Raw genomic sequence first — 13,129 nt, 5'->3', positions numbered from 1 at the left:
CCGGACAAATGATTGCAGCGGGGCCCACAAGACTTTAGTTATGCCATTTTCCAAGGTGACCACTATCTTTGCACCCCTCATGGCTCACCCTTGCCTGCAGTACTTGGCTAAAGGTTCCTTGAAAAACATGAGTTTCCATCTTTGTCATCTTTCTTTGTCTCCTGGTGAAACTTCCAGCCATCACAATATATCCATCTTGCTTCTCTTTACAATACACCCCCTTTTTTGGTAAGGTCAGTTATCCTCAAAGACATATTAATGAAGCCTAGAGGTAATAGGTTTACTGTATGTCAAAATGTTTAAACTAGTTGTCAGCTGAGACCACCCACCCTATATCCAGGCTGTAGAGATTAGTCCTTCTCCACTATAACAGTGTGGGATTCGTATAATTTGCCGTATTACTATCTTCTTGAAGCCCCCATATCTGACATCAACATTAATGGGGGAATTCACATTGTGTTTATACCATGCACTTAGTGGATCCATTTAAGCTATGTTCTGATCTGTGTTGGAGGGTCCGTCCAGAGTCCACCTAAAATCACAGATGAAAAAGTCTTGCATGCAGGTCTATTTGACCTAAAACGCAATGGATAACTAATAGACCCCATGGGGTCCCTTGGGATAAGTTGTTAACCATCACGTTTTAGCAATGATGAAAATTGACCCAAGGGTCATGAAGGTGCCCATTTTGGTCTGTGTCTTGGGGCTCCCTCTCTTTTATGCCACTGTTCATAGTGTCCAACTATCTCAAATATTTGCCAGGACTGTCCCAAATTTCCAGAAAGAATTCCAACACATTCAACTATGTTCCAGGCCATAAGAAAGATATGGCTTACCAAAACACCCAAAAATGGATGGTCTTACCAGATTTGGGGTATAGTTTTGGCTTCCCACCCTACACCGCCACTGTGACCCCTGGAGTGAAGTGTACCCTTACTGGTTTCCTACTGTTTTGCTACCAATTTCAGCCACGCCATGACTAGTAGGCCAGTTTTCTGCAGCCCGGCACCACTTCTGATCTGTTGTGTCTTAGAAGAAGAGGATGATTAATTTCGTAAATGAGAGAAACAAAGTGACCAGATTATCCCCATTTTAATTCATTCAGGAGCGTACAATGTAATTGGGAGGCTTTTCCTTCCCTGAGTCACTGGTGTGACAGGTAATTTATCCACATACAGAATAGATTTCCTCGCTGACTCATTACTCATTTTCCTGGCAAACCTTTAGTTGTGTCACTGCTAATATTAAAAGCCATTCACAAATTATTTCACTCGCAGTGATCTTCGTTCATCACATAGCCTACACTTACAACATTTATAGAGTTTCTAAGAAAGACGCACACCTTCCATTATCTGCTACACAAGTGCACGGCGGACCTGAGCCGCAGCCCTTTGTAGTTCTGACCAGGAGTTATTGTCGAGTGCTTGAGTGCACAACTAAATGTACCAACACGAAAGACGACGTAAAATTCGCCATTTTACACCATTAGGGGTTGGCCTTGAGGTCGGACAATACTATTAAATATAATAGCAGTAAAGATACAGGTAGGAGCTCAGTGTTTCTGCAGGTACAGAAGATTTGCTGTGCTAGTTTCGATATAGTCATGTGTAGAGTTTAAAGGGGATGATGGTGTGATGGTTCAGGCAACAGATGTCTTACGTGTATGGCAGACTTAAAGCGGACCTTTCACCACCTCCAGAAATTCAAGCTCTAAGCATCTGTTAATAGGCCCCGCTCCAGTGATTCCAGCACAGTTGTAATTTTCTTTCTAGTCCCCACCATTCCTGAGTAACAAGTGCAGTTAGTTTGGCTGCCTTATGTGCTATTTAAGCTCTGTAATATCAGGGGGGCGGTGTCAGGCAGGGGGCGTGATTCATAGCTCCAATCAGAGGCAGCCAGTGTCAGTGCTCAGGATCACACCCCTTGACTGCTCCTGCCTGACACTGCCCCCTGACTGTACAGAGTCTAAATAGCATATCAGCCACCAAAACTAACAGCACTGATAGCTCAGGAATGGTGGGGGCTAGAGAAAAACTGTGCCAGAATCAGTGGAGCAACAGCTATTACATGATGTAAAGAATTGGACTCATTGGAGGTGGTGAAAGGTCCTCTTTAAAGCATAATAAACCTTCTACCAGCTTCTGACTTTGATAGCATTTGTAGCAAAAAAGTCAATGGTACCGCACACTCTAAAATTATATGTGGTGTTAGCGAAAAAAGGTCCTTCGACCCAAATATACTAGTGAAAATAGATTTTGCTGCACACACTGTTTTGTGATCAAAGGAATATAGAGATTTATTCTACAATATAGTTAACGCCTTTTGACACAATGCAAAATATTGGCATAGAAAGACAGGCTAGATCAATTGGATATGACGTTTCGGTCCTTAGACCTTCATCAGACGCGATCTAGTGTGGTAGCAGGATCAGTATAAGTGTCAAGGCATGAGGTTGACACTTATACTGATCCTGCTACCACACTAGATCGCGTCTGATGAAGGTCTAAGGACCGAAACGTCATATCCAATTGATCTAGCCTGTCTTTCTATGCCAATATTTTGCATTGTGTCAAAAGGCGTTAACTATATTGTAGAATAAATCTCTATATTCCTTTGATCACAAAACAGTGTGTGCAGCAAAATCTATTTTCACTTTGATAGCATTTGTGACATTAAGAAATATTGTCATATACTTTATTTACAGATTTTGGTTCTTTTCTGAGAAATTCTGCGTGGAAATCATATGAAGTACAATGGTCTGTATTTTCCCTTTTCGGATAGAATCTCACTTTTTGCCAAACTGTACCTGAACAATCCCCAGTGCTGTAAGTACATTGTAAAGGTTCATTAGAATTCGGCTCACCTATAGAAGTCAGAGGAAATTTATTCCACTGTAACAATTTTAGGCTTGATTTTTTTTTATGTTTTTTTTTTCTTGTTTATTAATTTCTTATTTTCCATAAATTGAGATTGACATTTGCTGAGATAATCTGTTTCTGAGTCATCTAAATCCATCCAATACATTGTTTACCAATATAATGAAACCCAGAAAGTGCTGCGGTGTAGAAAATAAGCTGCATGAATATTCAGTAGACCGTCATTGGAGTAGTATACAAGCGATGTGGAAGCCGATGGTCTGAGTGTCTGCCAATAGTGTCACTGGGAATTATCCCCTACTGGAACTATATGATACATATGCATATAGCGCCTGATACACGGGGGTTGTAGCTTAGGTGAGGTTGGGGGCCACATTGAGTACTTACTGTAAAGTTACTGTATTGCTATGTAAAGATATAGCTGATCTGAGGAGGTTATGTTGTGGTGTCAGCACTATAACCACATTTCTTATGTCACCTCTGTGCAGACGCCTACTCAGTATCATTCGGTGTCCATATCTGGTTTGTTTGCACCAAAAACTCCTAAACCAGCAGGAGATTGTTAAACATTACATGTAGGCAGGAGGTCACATGCTAGATAACCGTGCAAATCTAATAGGGTGACACTTACACAATATGGAAACCTCTACAGATTGAGTCGTAGTTCATTGGAAATATAATAAAGCCAAAAACCTTGATGCATTGTGGGTAAGGCTAGTCTAAGCCCTCGTTCACATCAGTGTTTGGATTCTGTCTGGGGAGTCCACATGGGGACCCCCCGAACGGAATACAAACGCAAGGGCTCGTGCAGTAAAAGCACACGGACCCCATAGACTATAATGGGGTCCGTGTGTTTGCCGTGCACTGCCCACACGAATCGTGCGGACAGGAAAGTAGATGGTGAACTACTTTCCTGTCTGCATGTTCCCTGCGGAGATCTGGCGGTAAGCACATGGACCCCATTATAGTCTGTGGGGTCCGTGTACTTTTACTGCACCAGCGCTTGCACTTGCGTTTGGTATTCCGTTTGGGGGTCCCCATGCGGACTCCCCTGGATGAAATACCAACGCAGATGTGAATGAGGGGTAAGACATCTGGTCAACCAAGGCTTCTGCTAAACCTAACATATTCACATAGATCCCTATAGAGATCTCAGTAGTTCAGTACAGAGTGGTCCAGATCTTGTTGCTATAATATGGATGTTCATTGTAAAATGCCGCGTTTTTTTTCTTCTGCCTTTCTGCAGTGTTGGGCTTTAGCCTTTGGCGTTGCCCCATGTGGCATAAACGTTGCGATCCGCCTGTGACGGAACAGCCATGGAAAGAAAAAGTTTATAATCACTGCAAAGTGGATGGGATTCTAGTGTATTCCATCCCTACTTTGTGTTAAAATATGCACTGAAAACAGGTGGCGATTTCCAAAATTGTTGTGGTTTTGGAAATTGCAGCATGTCAATTATATCTACGGAAACGCCGGCGGTTTCCCCATAGGTATAATTGAAGCAGAAAGTCCGCAAAGGAAACCTCTGTGAACTTTCTGTCAAAAGTGCTGAAGGAAGAACAATGTCAATGGGAGTCGTTTTATCAGTGCTGATTCTGCCACGAGTTATCATGGCAGTATCAGCGCCACTTTACTCTGTGCGAATGCCACCTTACATTGGAGTATGTGTATAGGCAGGTGAAAGGTAGGGGAATTAGATGTATGGATGTGGTGTACAAGGGACACTAGCTACGCACCTGTGATCGGGTTTCCGTTCATCGGGTCCACTTGCGGACTTGAAAAACAGAAACCCAATCCACTTAAAAAACGGAAACCCTTTTGTCTCACTGTTTTTTTAAGCAGAATGGGGAGAAATGAAGAGGGGAGATGTAACTGGGGGCAGATGGAGGGGGAACATGAAATGGGGCAGATGAAGGGGGATATGAGACTGAGGGAGAAATGGAGGGGGTGAAGACATGAAATTGGGGGTAGATGAATGGTGCCATTAAACTGGAGGGGCAATAAACTGGGGACAATTGGAGGGGGCATTAAATCGTGAAGGTATCTGGACATGTCTGCCTTTAGTTGCCCCCAGTTTATTGTCCCACTTCAACTGCCATTAATTTACTGCCCCCACAACTACCCTCACTGTTTAATGTCTCCCTCTAGTTGCCCCCAGTTTAATGTCCGGCTCAAGCTGCTATTAATTATTGTCCCCCTCCAACTACCCGCACTGTTTAATGTCCCCCTCCAGCTGCCCCAGTTTCATGTCCCCTCTAGTTTCCACCAGTTTAAACTGGGGCACCAGGAGAGGGACTTAATACTGTGGGGCAGTTGGAAGGGAACATTACAATGTGCGGACATATAATGTACGGGTGACTTAGGAGGATTATACTGTGTGGGGGCATTTGAAAAATGAATGAAAATGAGTCAACATAATTGGGCAGAGCTAAATTTGCCACGGCGCGCTATGCACGCAGCACATTTTGTCCCTCTTTCTGTTCTTCAAAAGTTGGGAGGTATGTTTACAGGTGAAAAAAAAGTTAAATAGAAGTGTTTTAGGCGAGGTTCACATTTGCATTAGAGCAAAGTCTGTCATGGCTTTACAGTCTATGGGTTCCTCGGGGTCCGCGGGTAACCGCTTTTTTAGCGGATGGGCTATCTGTTTTTCAGGTTCCCATGAGGAGCCAAACGATAGTGTAAACCTAAGGCCCCATTCACATGGGGCACGGGACCACGTATTTTGGTCCTGATTCTGATGTGGGAAGCTGCGTGAGAATACGACCAAAATGCGACTGTTGCGGCCTCCGACAGTCACAGCTTCCCGCTCCGGAGTAGTCCCAAATGAATGGACCTAGTCCGGAGGATGCTTTCGCGAGGCAGACGCTGGGGCTGACTCAGCCGCGGAATCCGCCTGAAGAAAGCATTACCTTTTGTAATACATGATACATTACAGTATCATGCGTATCTTTTGGTTCCCCCACAGTATTATGTCGCTCTTCGTGTGGCACCACAGTATTGAACAATCACACCAAAAAACTAATACCTCTCCCAGATCCCCCTGTGTTCGCTCCTGTCTCTGCTCCTGGAGACTTCAATGACATCACTACATCGCACCGACTGCTCATAAGACTCCGGGAGCAGAGACGGGCCAAATGGTGAAGCAGAGTGGACTCGCCCTTCTAGGAGCAGAGGATATGTCACCACATAACTGGACAGATTTACTGTTCACGAGTTTGTAGAAGTTTGGTGAGGACTCGTTCACACCAGCGCCCGATCTCCGCTATGCAGGCATTTTTCATTTGAATGGGTTTGAAAAGTGTCCGGCTGTGAACACCCATGAGCGTTTTATGCTCTCCGCGGTGAAACCATTTTTTTTTTAACCGGACACAAAATCGGACATGCAGGATTTTGTGTCTGGTTTAAAAAAAAACAGTTTCACCACGGAGAGCATAAAACGCTCACCGGCGCTCACAGCCAGACACAGTCTGACAGGTTTCCGTCTTCTGCAGACACTCTGTTTATGATTTAACCAATAAAGTTGCTGTCTCTCTTAGAAAACCCATTTTCATACTGCCCCAGGGAATTCTGAGGTAATAGAGGGGGGTCCTCCAGCCAGGACCCCCAACTATTACCGAGATTGGAAAAAGTCTAAAATCAGAGCCTCTTGTTCTAGAAGACCCAACACGTCCATGGACAACCCAGTGATGTTAGTGAGAAGTGTGTTATACTTCATTACCTCTAGAGGCGCTGTAGGGAATGTGAACGCCTGCAGTCAGGTCTGACCACAGGTTACAGGAAGGGATGGTAAAGAGCTGACAACCCTTTGGGGCTCTGTTCACACCACCTATAGACATCTATAGGTAAAATGACTTAAGTGTGATTGGAAACCCCTGAAGATCCCGAGTGCTGGGGAAAGGACATTGAGGCCTGTACAAGATTTACTACAAGGACATCCAATGAGAATAAAGACAAGGACAAAGATGTAAGCGGTAAAGGGGAGAATTTTATTTATAGATGGGGCGGGGTCATATTATATTATTATATTACTATTATATATACTATGTCTATATGTATATGTATGATACTAATCTTATTTATAGATGGGGGAGGGGTCATATATTATTATATTACTATTATATTATGTCTATATGTATGTGTATGTTACTAATCTTATTTATAGATGGGGGAGGGGTTATATTATATTACTATATTACTATTATATTATGTCTATATGTATATGTATGATATTATATAATTATTATATTGTACTATTTATTACTATGCAGTATAACAATATATTATGCTATTTTTTTTTACTTACTGAGCTACTATATATATATATATATATATATATATATATATATATATATATATGTGTGTGTGTGTGTTCTAACATATTTTATTTTAATTTTTCTATATTTCCCTCCAATCTATAATCTTAAAACTATGTATTAAGTTTTATTTTTAGCTACGTCTACTAACCTAGTGTATATGTGTATGAGATCTATAAATTATATTTTATTTTATTTTTTTTTCCTTTTTTTTGTACTATAATATTAGAACTACCGGTACATATTATCCTATTTTTTATACTAAGCTAGTGTATATATGTATATATATTCTATATGTGTGTGTGCGTGTTTATGTCTGAACTATAAGCTATATCTTTTTTTTTTTTAGTTTTTTTTTTTCCTAGATTTCTATACTATTTATGTTTCTTATACATTTATCTAATCTTTATATTTTTGTAACTACATTTTTTTCCTATTAATTCCTATTTTTAGCTTACTATTACTACTACTTACTTCTCATCTAATCCTATTTAAGGCCGTGTTTTGATCCTAAGGAAGGCGAAAACCCTGTGAGGAATGGGCCAATTATCCTCAGCATAGGGGAAAATTCCTTCCTGACCCCAAATCTGGCAATCGGAATAAATCCCAGGATCAATGGCCGCTATCTCTATGTGTCTACATGGTGCCTATACCTATCATGTAGTGTATGTGGTGCCTATACCTATCATGTAGTGTATGTGGTGCCTATACCTATCATGTAGTGTATGTGATGTGTGTTGTGCATCATACTTACCAGGCCTGTGCTCGGCTGAGCACAGGCCGCTCCTGGTGACATAGATGATCTTCACACTGGCCTGGCAAGTGTGGCATGATGGAGGAGAGAGTCGGTGTTTCATTGCAGCCGTGGTCGTACAGAGCAGCAGAGACATGGAGGAGTCAAGTTCTGGTCTGTGGGCGCCGGTGTGTTCTGCAAGGCATCCCAGCTTGGTGATGTATAGTCCTGATGTTCCGCTGGGTGAAGGGCGCTCCAATCCTCAGGCCACTGTAGATGTTCCTTCTCCAGAACTGGCTGAAATGGTGTAAAAGGTGGCCGTGTTCTCCTCTGCTCCAGTTCTTCCCAGCTGATGGTAGAAAAGAATGGATGTTCCTTGATGTTCCTGCACAAACCCATGCGCTGCCTCGGATTCTTGCATAGCAGGTTTTCGATGAGTTGTTTCAAGTCCGCATCGATGTCAGGTGGAAATTCGGGCTGTCTGGTGAGCTTGGCTATAAAGCCTTCCCGTCGGATTGATCCTTCATACAACGGGTGGCGTCCTGTTGACATCTGGGACACCACGATGCCTAAGCTCCACCAGTCCACTGCTATGCCGTATCCTTGCTTGAAATGCACCTCTGGGGCCATATAGTTGAAGGTGCCCGTCACGCCACAGATTTTGGTGGAGGCGGTGATTCCATCTCGGGCCAGCCCCAGGTCGATGATTCGGGTGTGCCCTTCTGCATCCAACATAATGTTCGCTGGTTTGATGTCACTGTAATGAAATAAGAGAAGAAAATGAGAATCTGCCCAGTGACAATGGAGACAGGGGATGGGTAAATACAAGACCAGGCAGAATAGCCAGGCAGGACCCTAGGAAAGCTGGGTGCATGAAATCCAGAATGTAAAGGAGAGACATAGAAGGAAGAAAGTTCTTACCGATGGACGATGCCGTGTCCATGGAGGAACTGAAGTCCGCAAATAACCTCTGCCGTGTAGAATCTCATGGGAAGAACAAAGAGAAATCTCAGTGTTAGCAAAGCCCTGACTACAACCCTTGACCTCAGCTTTTACCTTCTCCCCCTTCCCCCCCCCCCTCTCCCCCGGTTTTTACCCCTTTTTCTTACCTTACGTTCCCGATGTTCAGGCTGCCGCACATCTTTATCAAATCTGCCAGGCTGCCTCCAGACAGATACTCGGTGATGATGTATGCCCGCTGCTCAGAGTGGTGTGCGGCATAGAGGTGGCATATGAAGGGGCATTCTCTGGCAGCGGCGAGTATCTGCTGCTCTCTCAGGATGGTCTCCATGTCGTCCTCTCCTTTCTCGATGGTCTTGATGGCCATGAAGGTCTGTCGGCCAGGGACTGATGCCAGGAAAACCTGAAGGAGACAAATAGAAAATGGTTGTTACATCGAAAAGGAAAAGGGGCTCATAGGCATCATGTAGTGTCAGCTCTGGGATTGTGTATGGAAAGGCCATAAAGGGGGTCTCTACTATTACCATATGGGAATGAACAGAATAGGCACAAGATGGGGGGATGGATCGGTTTGGGATTAGCATTCGGCTCAATTTAGATCACGTTTTTTTTGTTTTTTCATCTGTTTTTCTGATCCGTTTAATGAATGCCAACAGATGGTCATCCGTATACATAGAGGTCAATGTTCAAAACAAAATGGATCCATTTTCTACACAGAAGGGTAATCTACCATACTTATGTCTCTGGGTGTATTAACACTAAACCTAACTATGGTGATACACAGAGCAGATGAGATATGGGGCCTACAACAGTGGTCATGGGGGCAGGAAAGTCTCTGGGTGTCCTTACAGTCGCCCCATAGACCTAGAATACAATTAACCCCTTAGCAACCTTTGACGTAGTATTACGTCATGGGTCGCATGGGGATGTATGGAGAGAGCTCACGAGCTGAGCTCTCTCCATACACGGCAGATGCCAGCTGTATAATACAGCCAGGACATGCCACTAACAGCAGCGGTCGGTGCTGTTAACCCTTTACAGACTGCGGTCAAATGCGACCGCAGCGTGTAAACTGCGCCATTTTCCGCTGATCGCCGCCCTCCTGAACGTCACCAGAGGTTGTTATGAAGACTTCCAGGCTTGTCATAGCATTGGTTCTATTGCACGATGCCAGAGGCAGCCTCTAATAGAACTGCTGGGATTTTGCTATTCACTGCAATACTGTAGTATAAAGTAAAAGATGTCATATTTGAAGAACGGGATCTGAGCCTTACGGCCCAAAGTACCCTGCGTCCTTAAGGGGTTAACCACTGCGGACCGCCCATAGACTATAAATGTCCGGATAGTGTTTGCCTAGTTCTGACAGGATGTACCGGTACGTCCAGTCAGAACACAGCAGCTGCACGGAGATCGTGCAGCTGCTGAAGCTGGGACCCGGCTGTAACTTCAGCCGGAGCTCCCAGAGAGATGGCAGGGAAGGTTTATTCCCACCAGGCGTCTAAAATATCCTTTCTGGACGTTTGGTTGGAAGGGGATCTAAATACTGGTTGTGTCAATACAAGTGTGTATAGGAAAAGCACAGCAGGCAATACTCTTTTATTAGCCAGCAGTCATCATCCTAATCACACACTCAAATCCATCCCAGTTGGCGAATTGATACGCACGCGACGTGCGTGTTCTACTCATGCCTCATACCAAGAACAAAAAACAGATTACTTTGGACAGATTACATATGAGAGGTTCCCCCAAATGGTCATTACAATGAGCAGCAAATAAAGTGGATTCCTTACCCAGAGAGGTTTTACTTAAAGACAAAGTACATAATAAACAGCAGAATGGATCCAGTAGTTCACAAAACGCTGTAGTGTTTTCCACCCCATTTAGTAATCAGTTTAACTCTATTAAAAACTTCATACACAGAAATATGCCTATTCTTATGCAAGATCCCATAACGAGACAAATTTTACAAAACGGTATACAAGTAGTAGCTAGGCGAGGCTGCACTATTGGAGACAGGTTGTCTCCCAGTCTGTATGTCAGAAACAAAACATCTTCCACTACATGGTTAGACATTAAAGGCTTCTACAGTTGTGGCCTTAATCGCTGTACTATGTGCAAATACGTCAAATAAACTAAAACCTTCTCAGACTCTAATAACACCAAAATGTATGGTATTAAAGTTTCCTAAACTGTAATGGCCATCATACGGTTTATGTGATTGAATGTGAGATGTGCAATCTTCTATATGTTGGCTGCACCATATGAAATGTTAAAACTAGGATATCAGAGCATATATCCGACAGCAGTAGAAATACAGAGAACGTATCTAATGTTTCCCGACATTTTTCAACTAAACACAATGGTAACACAGACACATTGAAGTTCTATGCCATTGAACAAGTTCCTAAACCCATTAGGGGAGGGAACTGGAGGAAAAAATTGATGCTCAGAGAAGCGTATTGGATTATGGAACTGAATTCCAGAATTCCTAACGGACTGAATATACGGACCGATTTGTCTTACGTATACTAATGGTTTTTTGCCCATAGACCAATTGCACTATAGTTCATACTAAATATTACAACGTGCCCTTGTGGTTGATGGATTTGATGATGTATCGATTCAAAAGCAGGATAATATGACATATGGATTTCCATCTCTATATGCTCCTGTCTATTCTTTTATCCCCATAAGTGCACATGGAGAATTATAATATTGTGCTTGCATGGTAATTTTACATAGTAGTGTGCTTATTGTAGATCAAATCAACGATATGTACATAACATTACCTTTCTATGTATTAATAAGACATGTGCAGAGTAGATCTAGTTTATCTCACATTTATGCACTATTAAGAGTTTATATAACTTCAGTGGACTGGAGACCCTATAGACATATATTTATATCTTAATTTCTTGCAGGTTGCCTATGAGTAATGTATTGGGAACTTTCTATTAATAAGTGTGCTTGAGATCGTGAATTATACATTGATAAATCTGTTATCATGTAGTTACAAGCAGTCATAATGACCTACGCATTACCATATGTTACCACTAGGGGGAGATAGAGAGCATTTCACACTAGAATGTAGTCACTCACCACAGTAGAGGTATCTTGGATGATCTCTCTTCCCGTCCTCATAGACACGCCCCTAGCAAGTCACATGATCGCACACAGTATGGGAATGTTTACCATGGTGATGCCTTCTTATAATCATAGGTGAGTGACACAGCGACAGTATAACAGCAAGTGTAATCATATTCAATGTGACAGTCTACATGTCAGTCATACTATAAGATGATCGGGGGTTATGGTGAGAGTTCTATTCAGGTAGGATTGTTACATAAGCACTGACGACTATTGTATGTTTGTGGTTGGGATGGATTTGTGTGATATGTGATTATTACATCTTTATTCATGGATTTCACTTATAACCTTCATCCATAATAACTGACAGCACATATACACAATTCTGTTATATAGAGTTTATTCATGTCAGTATGGGAGCAGCTTAATAAAGCTTATTCACAGATTTTTTTTTTTATTAGGGGTGGAGACACCATCACATGTGGGTTTTTAAAGGGATTCTACCATTAAACTACCCTTTTTTTCTAATGAACACGTTGGAATAGCCTTAAGAAAGGCTATTCGTCTCCTACCTTTAGATGTGGTCTCAGCCACGCCGTTCCGTAGAAATACCGGTTTTAACCGGTATGCAAATGAGCTCTCCGCAGCAATGAGGGCGAGCCCCAGCGCTGAAACACCGATGAGCGCATCCCCATTGCTGCCCGAGAGCTCTTTCCTGCGCCGCCTCCTTCTTCTGCAGCAACTCCGCCTCTTCTGGCTTCTCTTGCTCTTGTAGTTCTATAGAGGAGCATAGAGAAGCCACCCCAAAATGGCCGCCGGCCAGCTCCTGTATTGAACTGCAAGAGCGGCTACCCCAAAATGGCCGCCGGCCAGCTCCTGTATTGAACTGCAAGAGCGGCTACCCCAAAATGGCCGCCGGCCAGCTCCTGTATTGAACTGCAAGAGCGGCTACCCCAAAATGGCCGCCGGCCAGCTCCTGTATTGAACTGCAAGAGCGGCTACCCCAAAATGGCCGCCGGCCAGCTCCTGTATTGAACTGCAAGAGCGGCTACCCCAAAATGGCCGCCGGCCAGCTCCTGTATTGAACTGCAAGAGCGGCTACCCAAAAATGGCCGCCGGCCATTTTTGGGTAGCCGCTCTTGCAGTTCAATACAGGAGCT

This window comes from Leptodactylus fuscus, chromosome 10 (genome assembly GCF_031893055.1).
Source record: "Leptodactylus fuscus isolate aLepFus1 chromosome 10, aLepFus1.hap2, whole genome shotgun sequence".
Classification (NCBI taxonomy): Eukaryota; Metazoa; Chordata; class Amphibia; order Anura; family Leptodactylidae; genus Leptodactylus; species Leptodactylus fuscus.
Note: the sequence above shows the minus strand (reverse complement) of the source record.